Raw genomic sequence first — 14,118 nt, forward strand, 5'->3', positions numbered from 1 at the left:
GTACCTGCGTCCCGGGTCCTCAATGGCTTCAACATGGCAAGTGAAACAACAAAGGGAGAGATTATCTTACTAGTAAACTTAGCCAGCACCATGCAAGACACTAGATTCCATGTCATCGAAGGTGACATGAGGTATAACGCACTCCTTGGAAGACCATGGATACACAACATGAGGGCAGTGCCTTCAACTCTTCACCAGATAATGAAGTTTCCAACAGAGGAAAGAGTGAAAATAGCATATGGAGAGCAACATGCTGCCAAATGGATGTTTGCAATCGAGGAAGTGGTGCCGATACCAGAGCCTCCAACCTCAGAGAAATCGAGCACCAAAGATAAGCAGGCGGCCAAATAGCAATCACAACCCTCAGCCTCGATGGAGTCGGAGCAACAGGTACTCGAAGACGAAGAAGAGGATTTTCTTACTCCTCGAACCTTCGTAGTTCCCAAAAAATCTAATGCAACCAAATCAACTATCGAGGAGCTGGAGCAGGTCATCTTGATCGAATACATGCCCAAGAAAAAGATATGACAAGGATTCCAACGGAAATCACCATGCATTGGCTAAGCACTTATCTCGGGTTCAAAGCAGTAAAACAAAAAAGGAGGCCTCAGTCTGAGGTAAAGCATGCTTTCATAAAGTACGAGGTAACCAATCTTCTTAAAATAGGATCTATATGAGAGGTAAAGTACCCCGAGTGGTTAGCCAATGTAGTTGTAGTTCCTAAAAAAGGAAACAAACTTAGAATGTGTGTAGACTATAAAGACTTGAACAAAGCATGTCCAAAAGATTCTTTTCCACTGTCCAACATCGATCGTTTGATCGATGACAAGGCCGGCCATGAGATCCTAACTTTTCTCGACACTTACTCCGGGTATAGTCAGATTCAGATGAGCCTGGAGGACCAGGAAAAGACTTCATTTATTACTAAATTTGGGACTTATTGTTATAATGTAATGCCCTTCGGGCTAAAAAATGCAGGAGCTACATACCAACGCCTAGTTAACAAAATATTTGAAGAACAAATAGGTAAAACAATTGAAGTTTACATTGATGATATGTTGGTTAAATCCCTGCGCGCAGAGGACCATTTGACTCATTTGCAGGAAACATTCAAAATCTTGAGAAAATACAACATGAAGCTCAACCCCAAGAAATGTGCCTTCGGAGTCGGTTCGGGTAAGTTCCTCGGCTTTATGGTGTCGAATCGGGGCATTGAAATTAACCTAAATAAGATTAAGGCCATCGAGGACATCACGATCGTGGACAGTGTGAAGGTCGTGCAAAGGTTGACAGGTCGAACAACTGCTTTGGGTCGATTCATTTCGAGGTCATCAGATCGGAGTCACCGGTTCTTTTCCTTGCTCAAAAAGAAAAAAGACTTCGCATGGACCCCTGAATGTCAGCAGGCCTTAGAAGAATTAAAGTGTTATCTGTCAAGCCTGCCTTTGATTCACACCCCGAAGGTAGATAATAAACTTATCTATACTTGGCAGTGTCTAAGATAGCGGTAAGTGGGGTACTAGTTCGAGAAGAGCAAGGTATGCAATTTCCTGTTTATTACATAAGTCGAACTCTAAGAGATGCTAAAACTAGGTACCCTCACTTAAAAAAATTAGCAGTTGCATTGATAAGCGCATCTAGAAAGTTAAAACCATATTTTCAATGTCATCCTATATGTGTATTAACCACCTACCCCCTTCAAAATGTTTTGCATAAGCCCGAGTTATCGGGCCGATTTGCCAAATGGGTTGTCGAACTTAGCGAGTACGATATCAAATATCAACCCCGAACGACCATCAAGTCTCAAATCCTAGCTGACTTCCTGGCCGATTTTACACCGACCCTCGTACCCGAAGTAGAGAAAGAACTCCTGCTAAGCTTGGGTACAACATCGGGGCATAGACCCTCTTTACGAATAATGCCTCAAATGTGAAGAGGTCCGGGCTCGGCATTGTCTTAAAACCACCCACGAGTGATACCATTAGGCAATCTATCAAAACTCTAAGATTAACTAACAATGAGGCCGAGTAAGAGGCCATGATTGCAGGTCTCGAGTTAGCTAAAAGCTTGGGAGTAGAGGTCATCGAGGCCAAATGCGATTCTCTATTGGTGGTAAACCAAGTAATAAAAGTTTCGAGGTTCGAGAAGATAGAATACAACAATACCTGGACAAGATACATGTAACTTTTCACTGCTTAAAGGAGTGGACTCTGGATCATGTTCCTCGAGAATAAAATAGCGAGGCTAATGCACTTGCTAACCTGGGATCCTCGGTCGAAGAAGCTAACATCGTCTCGGGGACTGTCGTCTAATTATTGAGGTCTGTGGTTGAAGAGGGTCATGCTGAAATAAATTCAACGAGTTTAACATGGGACTGGAGGAATAAGTATATTGACTATTTGAGGAGTGAAAAATTCCCATCGGACCACAAAGAATCGAGGGCCTTACGAGCCAAGGCTACTAGGTTTGCATTAGATGAAGATGGAATATTATACCGAAAAACTTTTGATGGACCATTGGCGGTATTCTTGGGGCCAGGGGACACCGATTATGTCCTTCGAGAAATCCACGAAGTCACTTGCGAAAACCATTCCGATGCCGAGTCTCTGGTCCGCAAAATTATCAGAGCAGGTTACTACTGGGATAGTATGGAAAAAATACTAAGGAATTTGTCAGAAAATCTGATAAGTGTCAACGATTTGCACCGATGATCCATCAACCAGGAGAGCAACTCCATTCAGTCCTATTCCCGTGGCCTTTCATGAAATGGGGATGGATATAGTTGGACCCTTACCAACGGGCCCAGGTAAAGCTAAGGTTATTTTATTTATAACTAATTATTTTTCTAAGTGGGTGGAAGCATATGCCTTTGAGATGGTCCGAGAAAAGGAAGTTATTGACTTTATATGGGACCACATCATATGTCGATTCAAGATATCTGCCGAGATTGTATGTGACAATGGAAAGCAATTCATCGGCAGCAAGGTAACGGAGTTCTTCAAAGCACATAAAATAAAAAGGATTTTATCAACACCATACCATCCGACTGGAAATGGGCATACCGAGTGAATAAACAAAACTATCATTCAAAACCTAAAGAAAAGGTTAGACGATGCAAAGTGAAAATGGAGAGAAGTTTTACCCGAGGTCCTTTGGGCATATTGGACAACATCAAAGTCTAGCACGGGGGCCACCCCGTTTTCTCTAGTAATGATTTCGAGGCCCTCACTCCCGTCGAGGTTGGGGAACACATCGCTAGGTTTCGACATGCATCGGAGGAGTCAAACCACGAGGCCATAAATGCTAGCCTCGAGTTGTTTTATGAAAAGAGAGAAACAACGCTTGTTTGGATGGCCACGCAGAAGCAAAGGATCGAAAGATACTACAATAGAAGAACCAACCTTTGACATTTTGGAATCGGGGACTTAGTCCTACGGAAAGTCACCCTCAATACTCGAGACCCAAATGAAGGGAAACTAGGCCCGAATTAGGAAGGACCGTACCGAGTCCTCAGAGTTCTCAGTAAAATATCTTACAAATTAGCATAATGGAAGGTCAACAACTGCCAAACAATTGGAACATATCATTGCTCAAATGATACTACTGCTAAGGTACGACTTTATCCTTTTTGTCCATTTGAGTTTAAAACTAACTAATTACAGATTTTTGATCGAAGGCATACGATCTCGAAGGCATCGTTTTTTACACGAAGGCCTTAGGTTTTAAAGCATGCATTGCACTCTTTTTCCCTTAGATCGGATTTTTTGCCAAATGGGTTTTACCGGCAATGTTTTTAACGAGGCAACAACTATGTGCTACCTAAGAAAAACTCAATAGTATCCAAGGCTTCTTTTCAATCAAACTTGAATACTGGGGGCATCACCTCGGAGGTTATATTTTTTGAGAAAAATACTTCACGCCTAAGTGGGCCTCGATAAGGGAAATTTGTAATGGGCCAAACGGTCAAATGAACTGTGTCTATATAGAATAGTCGACCACCGACGACAAAACATGTACGCATGTATCAATAATTTGAAGAAGCATTCTGGTTATTTCAAAAACATTTTGTGTCTCAAAGAAGTTTACTATCATACGAGCTTTACACTTACAATCCTACAGGAAGCGGCTCAAGAGCCAAAACACAAATGCACCCCGAAATACTCGGGGACTGTCATCGACTGTCAATACGTCTGAATCATCAAAAATTAGGACTTATAAAACCTCAAAGATGCATTCCCTCGAAACAAAGGCCAAGGCCAATATACTCGGGGACTAACTTTTTGGACAAGTTCGAAAAATTATCGGGAAACAAGTCCAAGTGACATACCCGAAGGCTACGACCATATTAAAGACTACGACCAAAATAATGCGGCTCGGAAACGTCCGACTTCCACCATAAATTAAAGGCATTCGAACATTGAAAAATTAGTTAAGTCAGGCTACCCTCTACAAAAGCAAAATATAAAGGGCTTCGATAGATTCAGCCCTCGAAAAATCTAAGGGCTTCGATAAATTCGGCCCTCGAATAATCCAAAGGCTTCGATAACATCAGCCTTCGGAAAAACCTCAAGAGGTATTCGATTATGTTTACACAAACAAATTACTAATAAGGTTCCGATATGACGAACCTTCAAAAAACCCAAATGGGTACAAAAAATACATGCTAAAGCATACAAAAAAAATTACTAAGTCTTTTAGCCGGAAAGAGGAAAAAATTATAGCCATTTTAAAGGCCGAAACGGCCCAACTTAAAGAGCCTAAGGGCTGATGTATAAGAGCCTAAGGGCCAACTTATAGAGCCTAAGGGCCGATATATAAGAGCCTAAGGGCCAACTTAAAAAGGCCCAAGGGCCAAAACATATAGAGGTCGAGATCCCATTCTCACTCAAATCAAACTCGAGAACTCCGATGTCCCGAGCTCACATCAAATCGATTTAAATTTAGCTCGATGATTAACAAAACCCTATGGGGTATTATATTGATCAATTAAAAATCTAAAAGTTTATTACGTTCTGAGTCCAAACCGATACACGAGCTGATTATTTGAATTATCGAAATCTTCCACAAATGAGAACAAAATAAAATTCAACACAAGTTGAGGATAAAACAAAGTGATACCTTATATTTATAAGGGAACTTTTACAAAAAATATTTACAATACCCAAGAGGGGTCCTTACACAAAAACAAAATAAAGAAACCTAAAACTACTCTGGGGCCGCATCTTCGGTAGCTGCATCTCCGGGAGCTGCACCTTCAAGAGCCTCATCTTCGGGGTCTTATTCTTCGTATCCCCTACTATCAGAGCCACTGGTTGAATCCTCGTCATTAGAAAGCAAAGCGGCGGTCTCTTCTTCCAAAGACTTTACCTTTTCAATGTCGGCAGAGAAGTCGAAGCCGCGAGCATGCACCTCCTCGAGGGTTCTCTATGGGACTGTCACCTGGAGTGGTTGAGTGCACATGATAACTTGACTTCAGTCGTAGCAGAGATCTCACTTGACTGGGTGTTAGCTGCCTCGACGTCAACTCGGTACGAATATGCAACTGCCTCAGCGTTAGATTTGGCCTTGGCCAGCTCAGCAGCAGATTTAGCTTTAATCTCCTCGATTTCGCAGCATCGAGCTAGGATCTCCTCATTCACGATTTAAAACTGGCATTCGAGTGAAGCCAACTGCTATTGAAGAGTTTTTTTCTCAGAGGCGAGACTGTCCATGCCTTGCCTCCACCCCAGAGTCTCGGCCTCCTTCACTTTGAGCTCCTCCCGAAATTGCTCTACCAACTCGTCCTTTTGCTGAAACTGCATAACTGAAGTATTAGTTGTCAAAACAAACACGTACACTGCAGACCACCAAATGATATATTACCTTTTCAACGAGTTCGGTCCATTCTTGACAAGCCTTCGTCAACTCAACTCGGAGATTGTTGATCTCCCCTTCTTTCTTGGCATAGAGGATTTTAAGAATGTCCCTCTCTTCCGAGATCTTCTTAAGCTCAGCCTCATATTGAGCAAGCTCAGCTCGAGACTTGGAGAATTCTTTCTTATGAAGCACGACGACCTTTAGAAAAAGGGATAAGTTAGATTCAGAACAACAAGGATGAAGTACAAGCATGATTTCAAAGGACAAATACTAACTTGTTTGAAGAGGTGTCGGGCCTCACCAAAAATTAAAGAAGCATCTGGGTCGGGTCCATCCTCGATCCCAATAAGGTATTCTCGAAAGATATCATGCCCTTCATGGATCGTTCCCACATCGGGAGTCTCTATGGCCTGAGCATCTCGGAATTGCCCCTCGGGAAAGACCGGGCCTTGCGGTGAATCGTCTATGTTGATTACCCCAAGCGGTTTACTTGGGATATTATATTGTCTTTGAAGAGCCTCGAGGTTAGTCTCTTCTAGCTCATCCACCAAGTGTCCCCCGAGGTGAGGCACCCCCTTTTCACCTGATGTCCTGGGGACTTTGCTCGAGCTCCCCTAAAAAATTTCTTCGGTTCGAGGTCGAACCGTCTATGCCACTACAAGTTCAGTGGCCTTTGAAGTGTCAGAGCTTCCTCTTTTACGAGCTACCAACAGGCAGTCATCCTTTTCTTCTTCTTCTTCCTGGTCCCAGAGATGTTAGGCCGTTTCTGGAGATAAGGCCACAATATCGGCCTTAGGCTTTCAAACCGTGCTTTTCTTCCGCTTCGGTGTGTTTACAAGCGACCCCCTCTTTCTTCACTAGGTGGAGGCGACCGCATTTCGGCATCTTCTCCGAGGCCTGTATAAAAATAAAGTAACTATTGCGTTGAGGAACACAAGTAAGTAAACAAGAAAACTTACCGTGGTTTTTTGCCTCCCATCAGCCCTTGGCTAAATCTCACCAGCAGCGCTCCGCATATGAAGTAGTAGAGGCCACTTTGCGGACCCAACCCTCGAGGTCCGGGACCTCCCCAGGAACGACAGCTGCACCATCGGAGAAGGGTTATATGGAGAAAAAGATAAAATCATGACAAAAAAAGGGAAGCAAGTTATAAAGTCGCTATGTACTTACGTTTCATATTCCATTCCTCGGGGAATAGCATCATCTCGGCAGGAATCAAGTCGGAGGTCCTGACTCAAACAAACTGACTCATCCATCCCCGATTTTTGTCCTCATCGATGCTGGAGAAGAGAGTTTTCGAGGATTGGTGTTGCAGTTTTATCAACCCACCTCGGTATAGTTGAGGACTGTACAACCTGATTAGATGGCCAAGAGTGAAAGGCATCCCCTTAACTTGGCTCGAAAAGAATCTGATCAAATGAATAATTCGCCAGAATAAAGGGTAGATCTGGCCAAAAGTCACTTGGTACCGTTTGTAGAAGTCGAGAATAGTTGGATCTATAGGACCTAGAGTTGGATTTACGGGGCCTAGCGGGAATGGGTAGGTGTACACGCTTAAGTACCTCGCTTTATGAGTAGTGATATCCTCTTCTGGGGAAGGGATCACCACATCTTTATCACCCAAGTTGCAATCTTTCTTTACTTGCTCAAGCTCATCCTTGGTTATCAAACAGATGTATGGAGACATAGGCTCACATTGGCCTAGTGTCGATACGGGTTTTTCAATTTTAAAATCGAATATTATTTCACATGGCGGGGGAATGCACTCCTCGATACGAGGTGGCACCACTGAGTTACTTCTGGATGGCTGATCGCAGCAGACTCAACCTAAGGATGAGTGGGCGCTAATACTTTTACCCAATAGCGATATCGGGGTCGATTTTCCACAGGGAACTTCAAATTGGAGTCGAGTATTTGTATGGTCTAGGATAGTGTTTTAGCTCATAATTGATCTTCTAACATTTTTGGTTTTCTTTTGTTTAAGAGCTACAATTTATCAACTACAGTTGTAAAACTAGGTTATGCTAAAATTATGATTCTAAATTGTATGCAAGATAGATAAAAGCACTAGGGATGCAGCATTTACCTAGGTGGTCCACTAACGGGTAGAAATTCCTAATGCAAGAATGACGAATATGGGGCTTATGCTATAACCGTTGCACCTTTTACACCCACTCTCACACCTCTCGGTAGAGAGAGTGATTTTGCCCAATTGACTCTCTCGAGACCAATTGGGTAGGCTAATTTGCCCAAGCAACTTATGGTTCAAGTTGGGTAATTACTCTCTCGAGGTTTAACCCGTTAATTGGGACTACCATTCTCATGGGTCCATCCCGATTCCTTGTTGGAGTTAATCTTGAGGTCATAGACTCTCTTTCTCAAGAAGAGTCAAGACCCACTAAGCTAGACTTAGTGTTTGCAACCACCAAATCTTAGTGAAAACTTAAGATTAATCCAAATAGCAAACACCCAACATCATTCATGCACTAAACAATCACACCCATCAATTTCCCACACTAGGGTTGAGCCACAACCCTAGCTAATGGGTTTAGCTAGACATAGTAGTAACAAAAATCAAAGAAATAATAGATGAAATTGACATAATAGTTAACTACAATGTTAATCTACTTGATTCCACTTTAAAACTAGAAGAAATGGCCCAAAATAGGCTGATAATAGGGTAACACGAGTTCAGCTGCTCTCTGCTCTCGAACCGCCTTAAAAAAAAACAGCTGCTAAAAAGTAAAATGTTCTATTTATACTACACAGGAAAAACCGGACAAAAATACCCCTGAGGATCTGGCGCGGACTGCGCACAAATGACGCGCGGCCGCGTAGGGCTCTGGGTCTTCATTACTTGCATCTGGTACTGGGGGCGCGGACCGCACAAAAGTGACGTGCGGCCGCATGAACTTCATCCACGCGGACCGCACTGATTAGGTGCGTGGTCGCATGGGCTTTTGTCTCGAGTGATTGCTTCTCTGATTCTCTTAGGCGCGGACCGCACAAAAAGGGACGCGGACCGCGTTGGAACTGGGCGCGGACCGCGCGAGAAGAGGCGCGGACCGCGCAACTTATCTTAAAAATATCATGGGCTCTGAACTTTCCTGCGCGGCCGCGTGGCAAAACAGTGCGGTCAGCGCAGGTTGAACTTGGATATGCCCAGCTTCTGAACTCTCCTGCGCGGCCGCGTGACAGAACAGTGCGGACCGCGCAGTGCCTTTTGATCCCCCCCTTTCAGTTGTCTCTTGACACTTGGCAGATTTCACTCCTTTTTGAGCTGATCTTTAGTATTTGTCATCTTGTCGCTCAAACCTGCAATCAAGTGTCATTTGTAAGCATTTTGGGACTATTATATGGCAATAAATGCACAAAGCTCAGGTAAGAATGGGTATAAAAAACATGCAGAAATCGCAGTTATCAATGGCCTTGATGACGAAGAGGCTTTTTCTTATTGGGGAACAGTTTTGGATGTTTTAGCCATTGTGATTCGAATGAAGAAGGAAAGGTTAATGATGGAGTAAAGAACAAATTGAGAAGAATATGATCTCAGGAAAGTTGAAGGAACTAACAAGATTTGGGAACGAATTGAGAAGTAAAGTTTGCAAAATCATGAAGTTAGCCTATTTATAAAAGTCACTTAAGCGTATTGGGGAAGGCAAAAGGCCGACCATCAACCACCTCAATTAATGACCTAGGAAGCTGCGCAAACTCAACCTTTCAATCACTTCAGACGCTGACGTCACAAGACTGGCATCATGATTGAGACATCGAGGAAATTGAGATTCAAGTCGTTTCTTATCATCCTATTCTAAGAAACGTGGGGAGTGTCTGTATACAGTCAATATCGCGTGCCTCTGATTTATAGGCTCAAGGGTCCATCATAGGCCCGAGTCCGGGTAAGGTCGAGTTCGAAACCGGCATACCGGACTTGAGCTCGAAGACAAAGTGCAGTATCCGGATATAGGAGTTCGACGAATACCGGGGCCAAGTATGTTCGGTCCCGAAATAGTACCGTTATCGATTTGTACCAGAATGAGCTAGATTCTTGCCACGTCCCCAAAGTCATAGCACAAATCCCAGAATAAGGTTGTACGATTCCGTACTAGGCGGTTAGACAGTTGTACCAAGAATATTACTTACTGTAAATAGAAATATTCCTTATTTAGGGGTCCCCTATTATATAAAGGGGACCCCAATCATTTGTAACATCATCTATTCATTAAGCAAAGAATATACTCTCTACTTTTTGGCGTACTGTTCATCAGAATTGTCTTTAGCTCTACTGTTCTTACTTCAATTTTCTTACTTAATTGTTCTTAGTGTTCTAAGTCTACCTCGAGGTCTCTAAGTTTGAGGTCACTGTTGTAGAGTAACACTGATCTGATTCACTTGTCTCATTCATTTCTACTTCATATTTCTTGATTATTAATTGGTATTGAACTAAATCACATATCTTTAAAACCAAAAATCAAGTTTAAGTAAACAATAGTTACATAATTAAATCACTTTGTAAATTAATTACAAGTAATTAATCTCTATGCTAGACATCAAGTTGAAACCTGATAAAAATGGTAACTAATACGTTATATATGTTACATCAATCGATAGTGTTAGAAAATCTTTACATTGTTAATGTATTTCATCCTTAACGAATTACTCCTTCCGTCTCATTTTAACTGTCGTTTTAGCTAAAAAAAATATCCCAAAATAACTGTCACTTTAGGATTTCAAGACTAGATTTGTTAATTGTTTCCGGATATAACCATAATATTAAAGAAGCAGTAGTTCTTGACTTTTTCTTACTACTACTCAATTCTCAAAAAGCATTATATTTAATATATGTAACTTAGTAAACTAGAATTTGTATTTATTATTTTTCTTAATAAATATGTAAAGAGCTAAAGCAACAGTTAAAATGAGACAGATGGAGGAAGTAAGATTAGATAAGATAAGATATTTGGTGGACTCTATGTAGAAGTCACCAAGTATATGCTTAAGACAAAGAGTTGCTAATATTCTCCTCTTTAACTTGTTTTAGGGGGATGGTGTTGGAGAGAATAAAGATTTCCAAAAACAAGAACTCTACACACTATATATTTCTGGTTTTCTTTTGGGGCAGGGGTGTGTGAGATGAGGAGAATGTTGCTTTGCATGTTCAAATTCTGTATGTATAAATCGTGGACGACGACATTTCAACTATTATTTGGACAAACTGAAAACATTTATCACAATTTTGTTATATTTTATATATCGTGCGTTTTCTATTTTTCTTACCTTGGGTGTTAATTAATCACCATCGAAAACATGTAGCTTCTTGTTTCTTTTTCTTTTTGGATTTTCCTCTATCTATGGTGCTCGATATCCAGTACTTATATAGGGTCCCGACTAATTCAGATTCGTGTTGCGTAAGATCCATTAAAGGTGAAAGTACTCCTTATTTTTCATTCTCAGGCTCGAACACGTAATCTGTAGTTAAGGGTGGAGGAATCTCGTCCATCACACCATAATTCTTGGTGGTATAGCTCTTGTTTTAATTAATTACAGACGATCAAAGACTGCCGTAAATTGCATCTCGAGTCTTTAAGTTGGATCCCTTAGCACCTGAATCACATTGCAAATAGTTCACGATCGTATCGCAGGCAAATACAAGAATTGCTATGTTCATTTGATGGTTTAGACCGCATTTCAGTAATTTCATACTATTAATTAAATCTTTACACTGCCTATGTTATAAACTAAATCCTATTTGTACTATAAATACTCATGAGCTCTACGTAAGTATTACGTCTAATTTAAAAACTTTTAAATAGTAGTTCTAATTCTAGCATTCAAAAAAATCTTATAGCATTGAACTGTTGGTCCTCGACTCAATTTTCCTCTAACTGGTAAACTTTTACTTTTGATTTTAGAAGGGTAAATTTGGGACAGTAAAATCTCCAAAAAAAACACAAAGGAAAGCGAAAGAAAGAGGTAAATCCACCACACAAAATCTAAGAAAGATGCTTCTCATGGTTTAAACGAAGGTAAAAATCTATGAATTGATTCATAGTAAAATGACATCAAATGAGAATTAAATGTCGAATCAGTATCTTTCTTTTGTCGCATCTGACCTCGCAATCTGAAGTATATCTATGTTAAATTTCCTTCCATTTTCCTTTTTACTATTTTACTGTCATTTTTGGCTTCTTAAGAATTATTATGTGATGTCGCATTAAAGGGTCGTTTGGGAGGGTGTATAAAAATAGTAATATTGGAATTAGTAATGTTAGAATTAGTTATATTGGGATTATTTCTTATCCATTATTTGATTTGGTATATTAAAAATAATATGCATTGCATAATGATATATACATGCTTATCCATGTATTAAAATTCATGGTATTATTAATGTCATTATTTGCTGTGTATTAGTTTTATATAGAATTAAACCAAATAGGATGTGTAGGTTGAAAAACACTATCAATTAAATAAGGGATTAATAATATCAAAGCTTTGTATTATTTTCCTTTGATACATCCTACCAAACGAGTAGGAAAAGAATACAATACATCCCATCTGTTAGTTCCTTTCGGTTTCGCTAAATTTTGATTTGATCTTTTTTCTTTCAGTTTTCTAAAATTAAAAATAAATCTTTATATAAATTGTTGGCCGAATTTGCTATTTACTTTTCTTAGTTGATATACATAAACTATACATATATTATATATTTAGCGAAGATTTTTGTTTAAGCGGTTGTATTTTCGTTTAAGCGGTTGAATGGACGACTAGACTAACTTTTAAATAAAAATAGATCGAACTGAAGTTTTATAAAGTTAGTTTGGTTTATTTCAATATGGCTTGATTGGGCCTTCTCGACTTGAGCGTAGATTCTACTATGTAAAACATATTTATACAATTTAATCACTTGTTAGATAATTACAAATAAATTTTTTGGTAAGTGTTAATTGATGATCAGGTAAAAATAGTAACTAACTTACTACATATCAGATTAAAATATGTTGATCGTATAAAAATATTTATATCTTTAGTGTATATGACTTAAATCCTTTAAAATAATACTTTTTTTAAAAAATAAATTCCCAAATTATCTGATGGTGTTGTATTAGCAAAAATAGGAAGTTTGTTTATACAACACGAGGGCAGAGTACACCCTTCAAAAAAAAAATGAGGCATAGGCGATTATAATTAGATCACCTCCTCTAAATAACAAATTACAAAACTAGCTAACAAAAAAGTTGGCTTTGTCATATTTGTTCCTTATACAAGGAACCTATTCTTTGTCCAGCAAAAAGGGGCTCTTAGCCCGACTAGGCAGCTGGTGGTTGGAATAGGAGTAAGCAGGCTGTTGATTGGCACTGCCATTTTAGCCAAACAGTCCGCTAATTGATTCGCCTAGCTCTCTATAGAGTGATTAATCTGAATATTGGAAGTGTTGATTGCCTCTCTAATCTGGTTCATAATTTGGCAAAGCTTATGGTTAGTTGCACTCTCTTTGCGAAGGATCTCTACAATGTAAAGAGAGTCCAATTCAAGTGTGACTCGAGAGAAACCATTTTGTATGCACCAATTAATACCAATCCAAGCTGCCTGAGCCTTTGCAATGTTATGGTTTTCAGCATTTATTGGAATTGAGAAGGCCATGATTGTATCCCCATGCTCGTCTTTGATAGCTCCTCCTAAACCTGCTTTTTCTTCCGCTTAGAGATAGCTCCCATTAGTGTTGATCTTGAACCAGCCCCTATTTGTGACGACCCAAAGGGTCATCACCTATTATTAATTGAATTCTATGCCTCCGAGGCCCTGGAAACCTCATTCAGAGTAGCTTCGATTTGCGTGCGCAGTCCGGGCGCGTAGACGAAAAGCTTAAATATAAAATTATGTGAAAAATGTTAAGTTTTGACTTTAAAATGAGTTAATTTGACTTCGGTCAACTTTTTAGGTAAACAGACCCGGATCCGTATTTTGACGGTCCCAAAGGGTCCGTAGGAAAATATGGGACTTGGGCGTATGCCAGGAATCGAATTCCGAGGTCCCAAGCCCGAGAAATGAATTTTTAAGTGAAATTGTTTAAGGAAATTTGAAATGAAAACTGATTAGAAAGCAATGGTATCGGGATCGTATTTTGGTTTTGGCACCCGGTACAGGTCTTATATATGACTTGAGTCATTCCTATGAAATTTGGTTAAAAACGGACATCGTTTGACGTGATCCGGACTTTAATTGAGAAATTTAATGTTTAAAAGAGTTTTGAGAAATTTT

The sequence above is a fragment of the Nicotiana sylvestris genome, chromosome 3, assembly GCF_000393655.2.
Source record: "Nicotiana sylvestris chromosome 3, ASM39365v2, whole genome shotgun sequence".
NCBI lineage: Eukaryota > Viridiplantae > Streptophyta > Magnoliopsida > Solanales > Solanaceae > Nicotiana > Nicotiana sylvestris.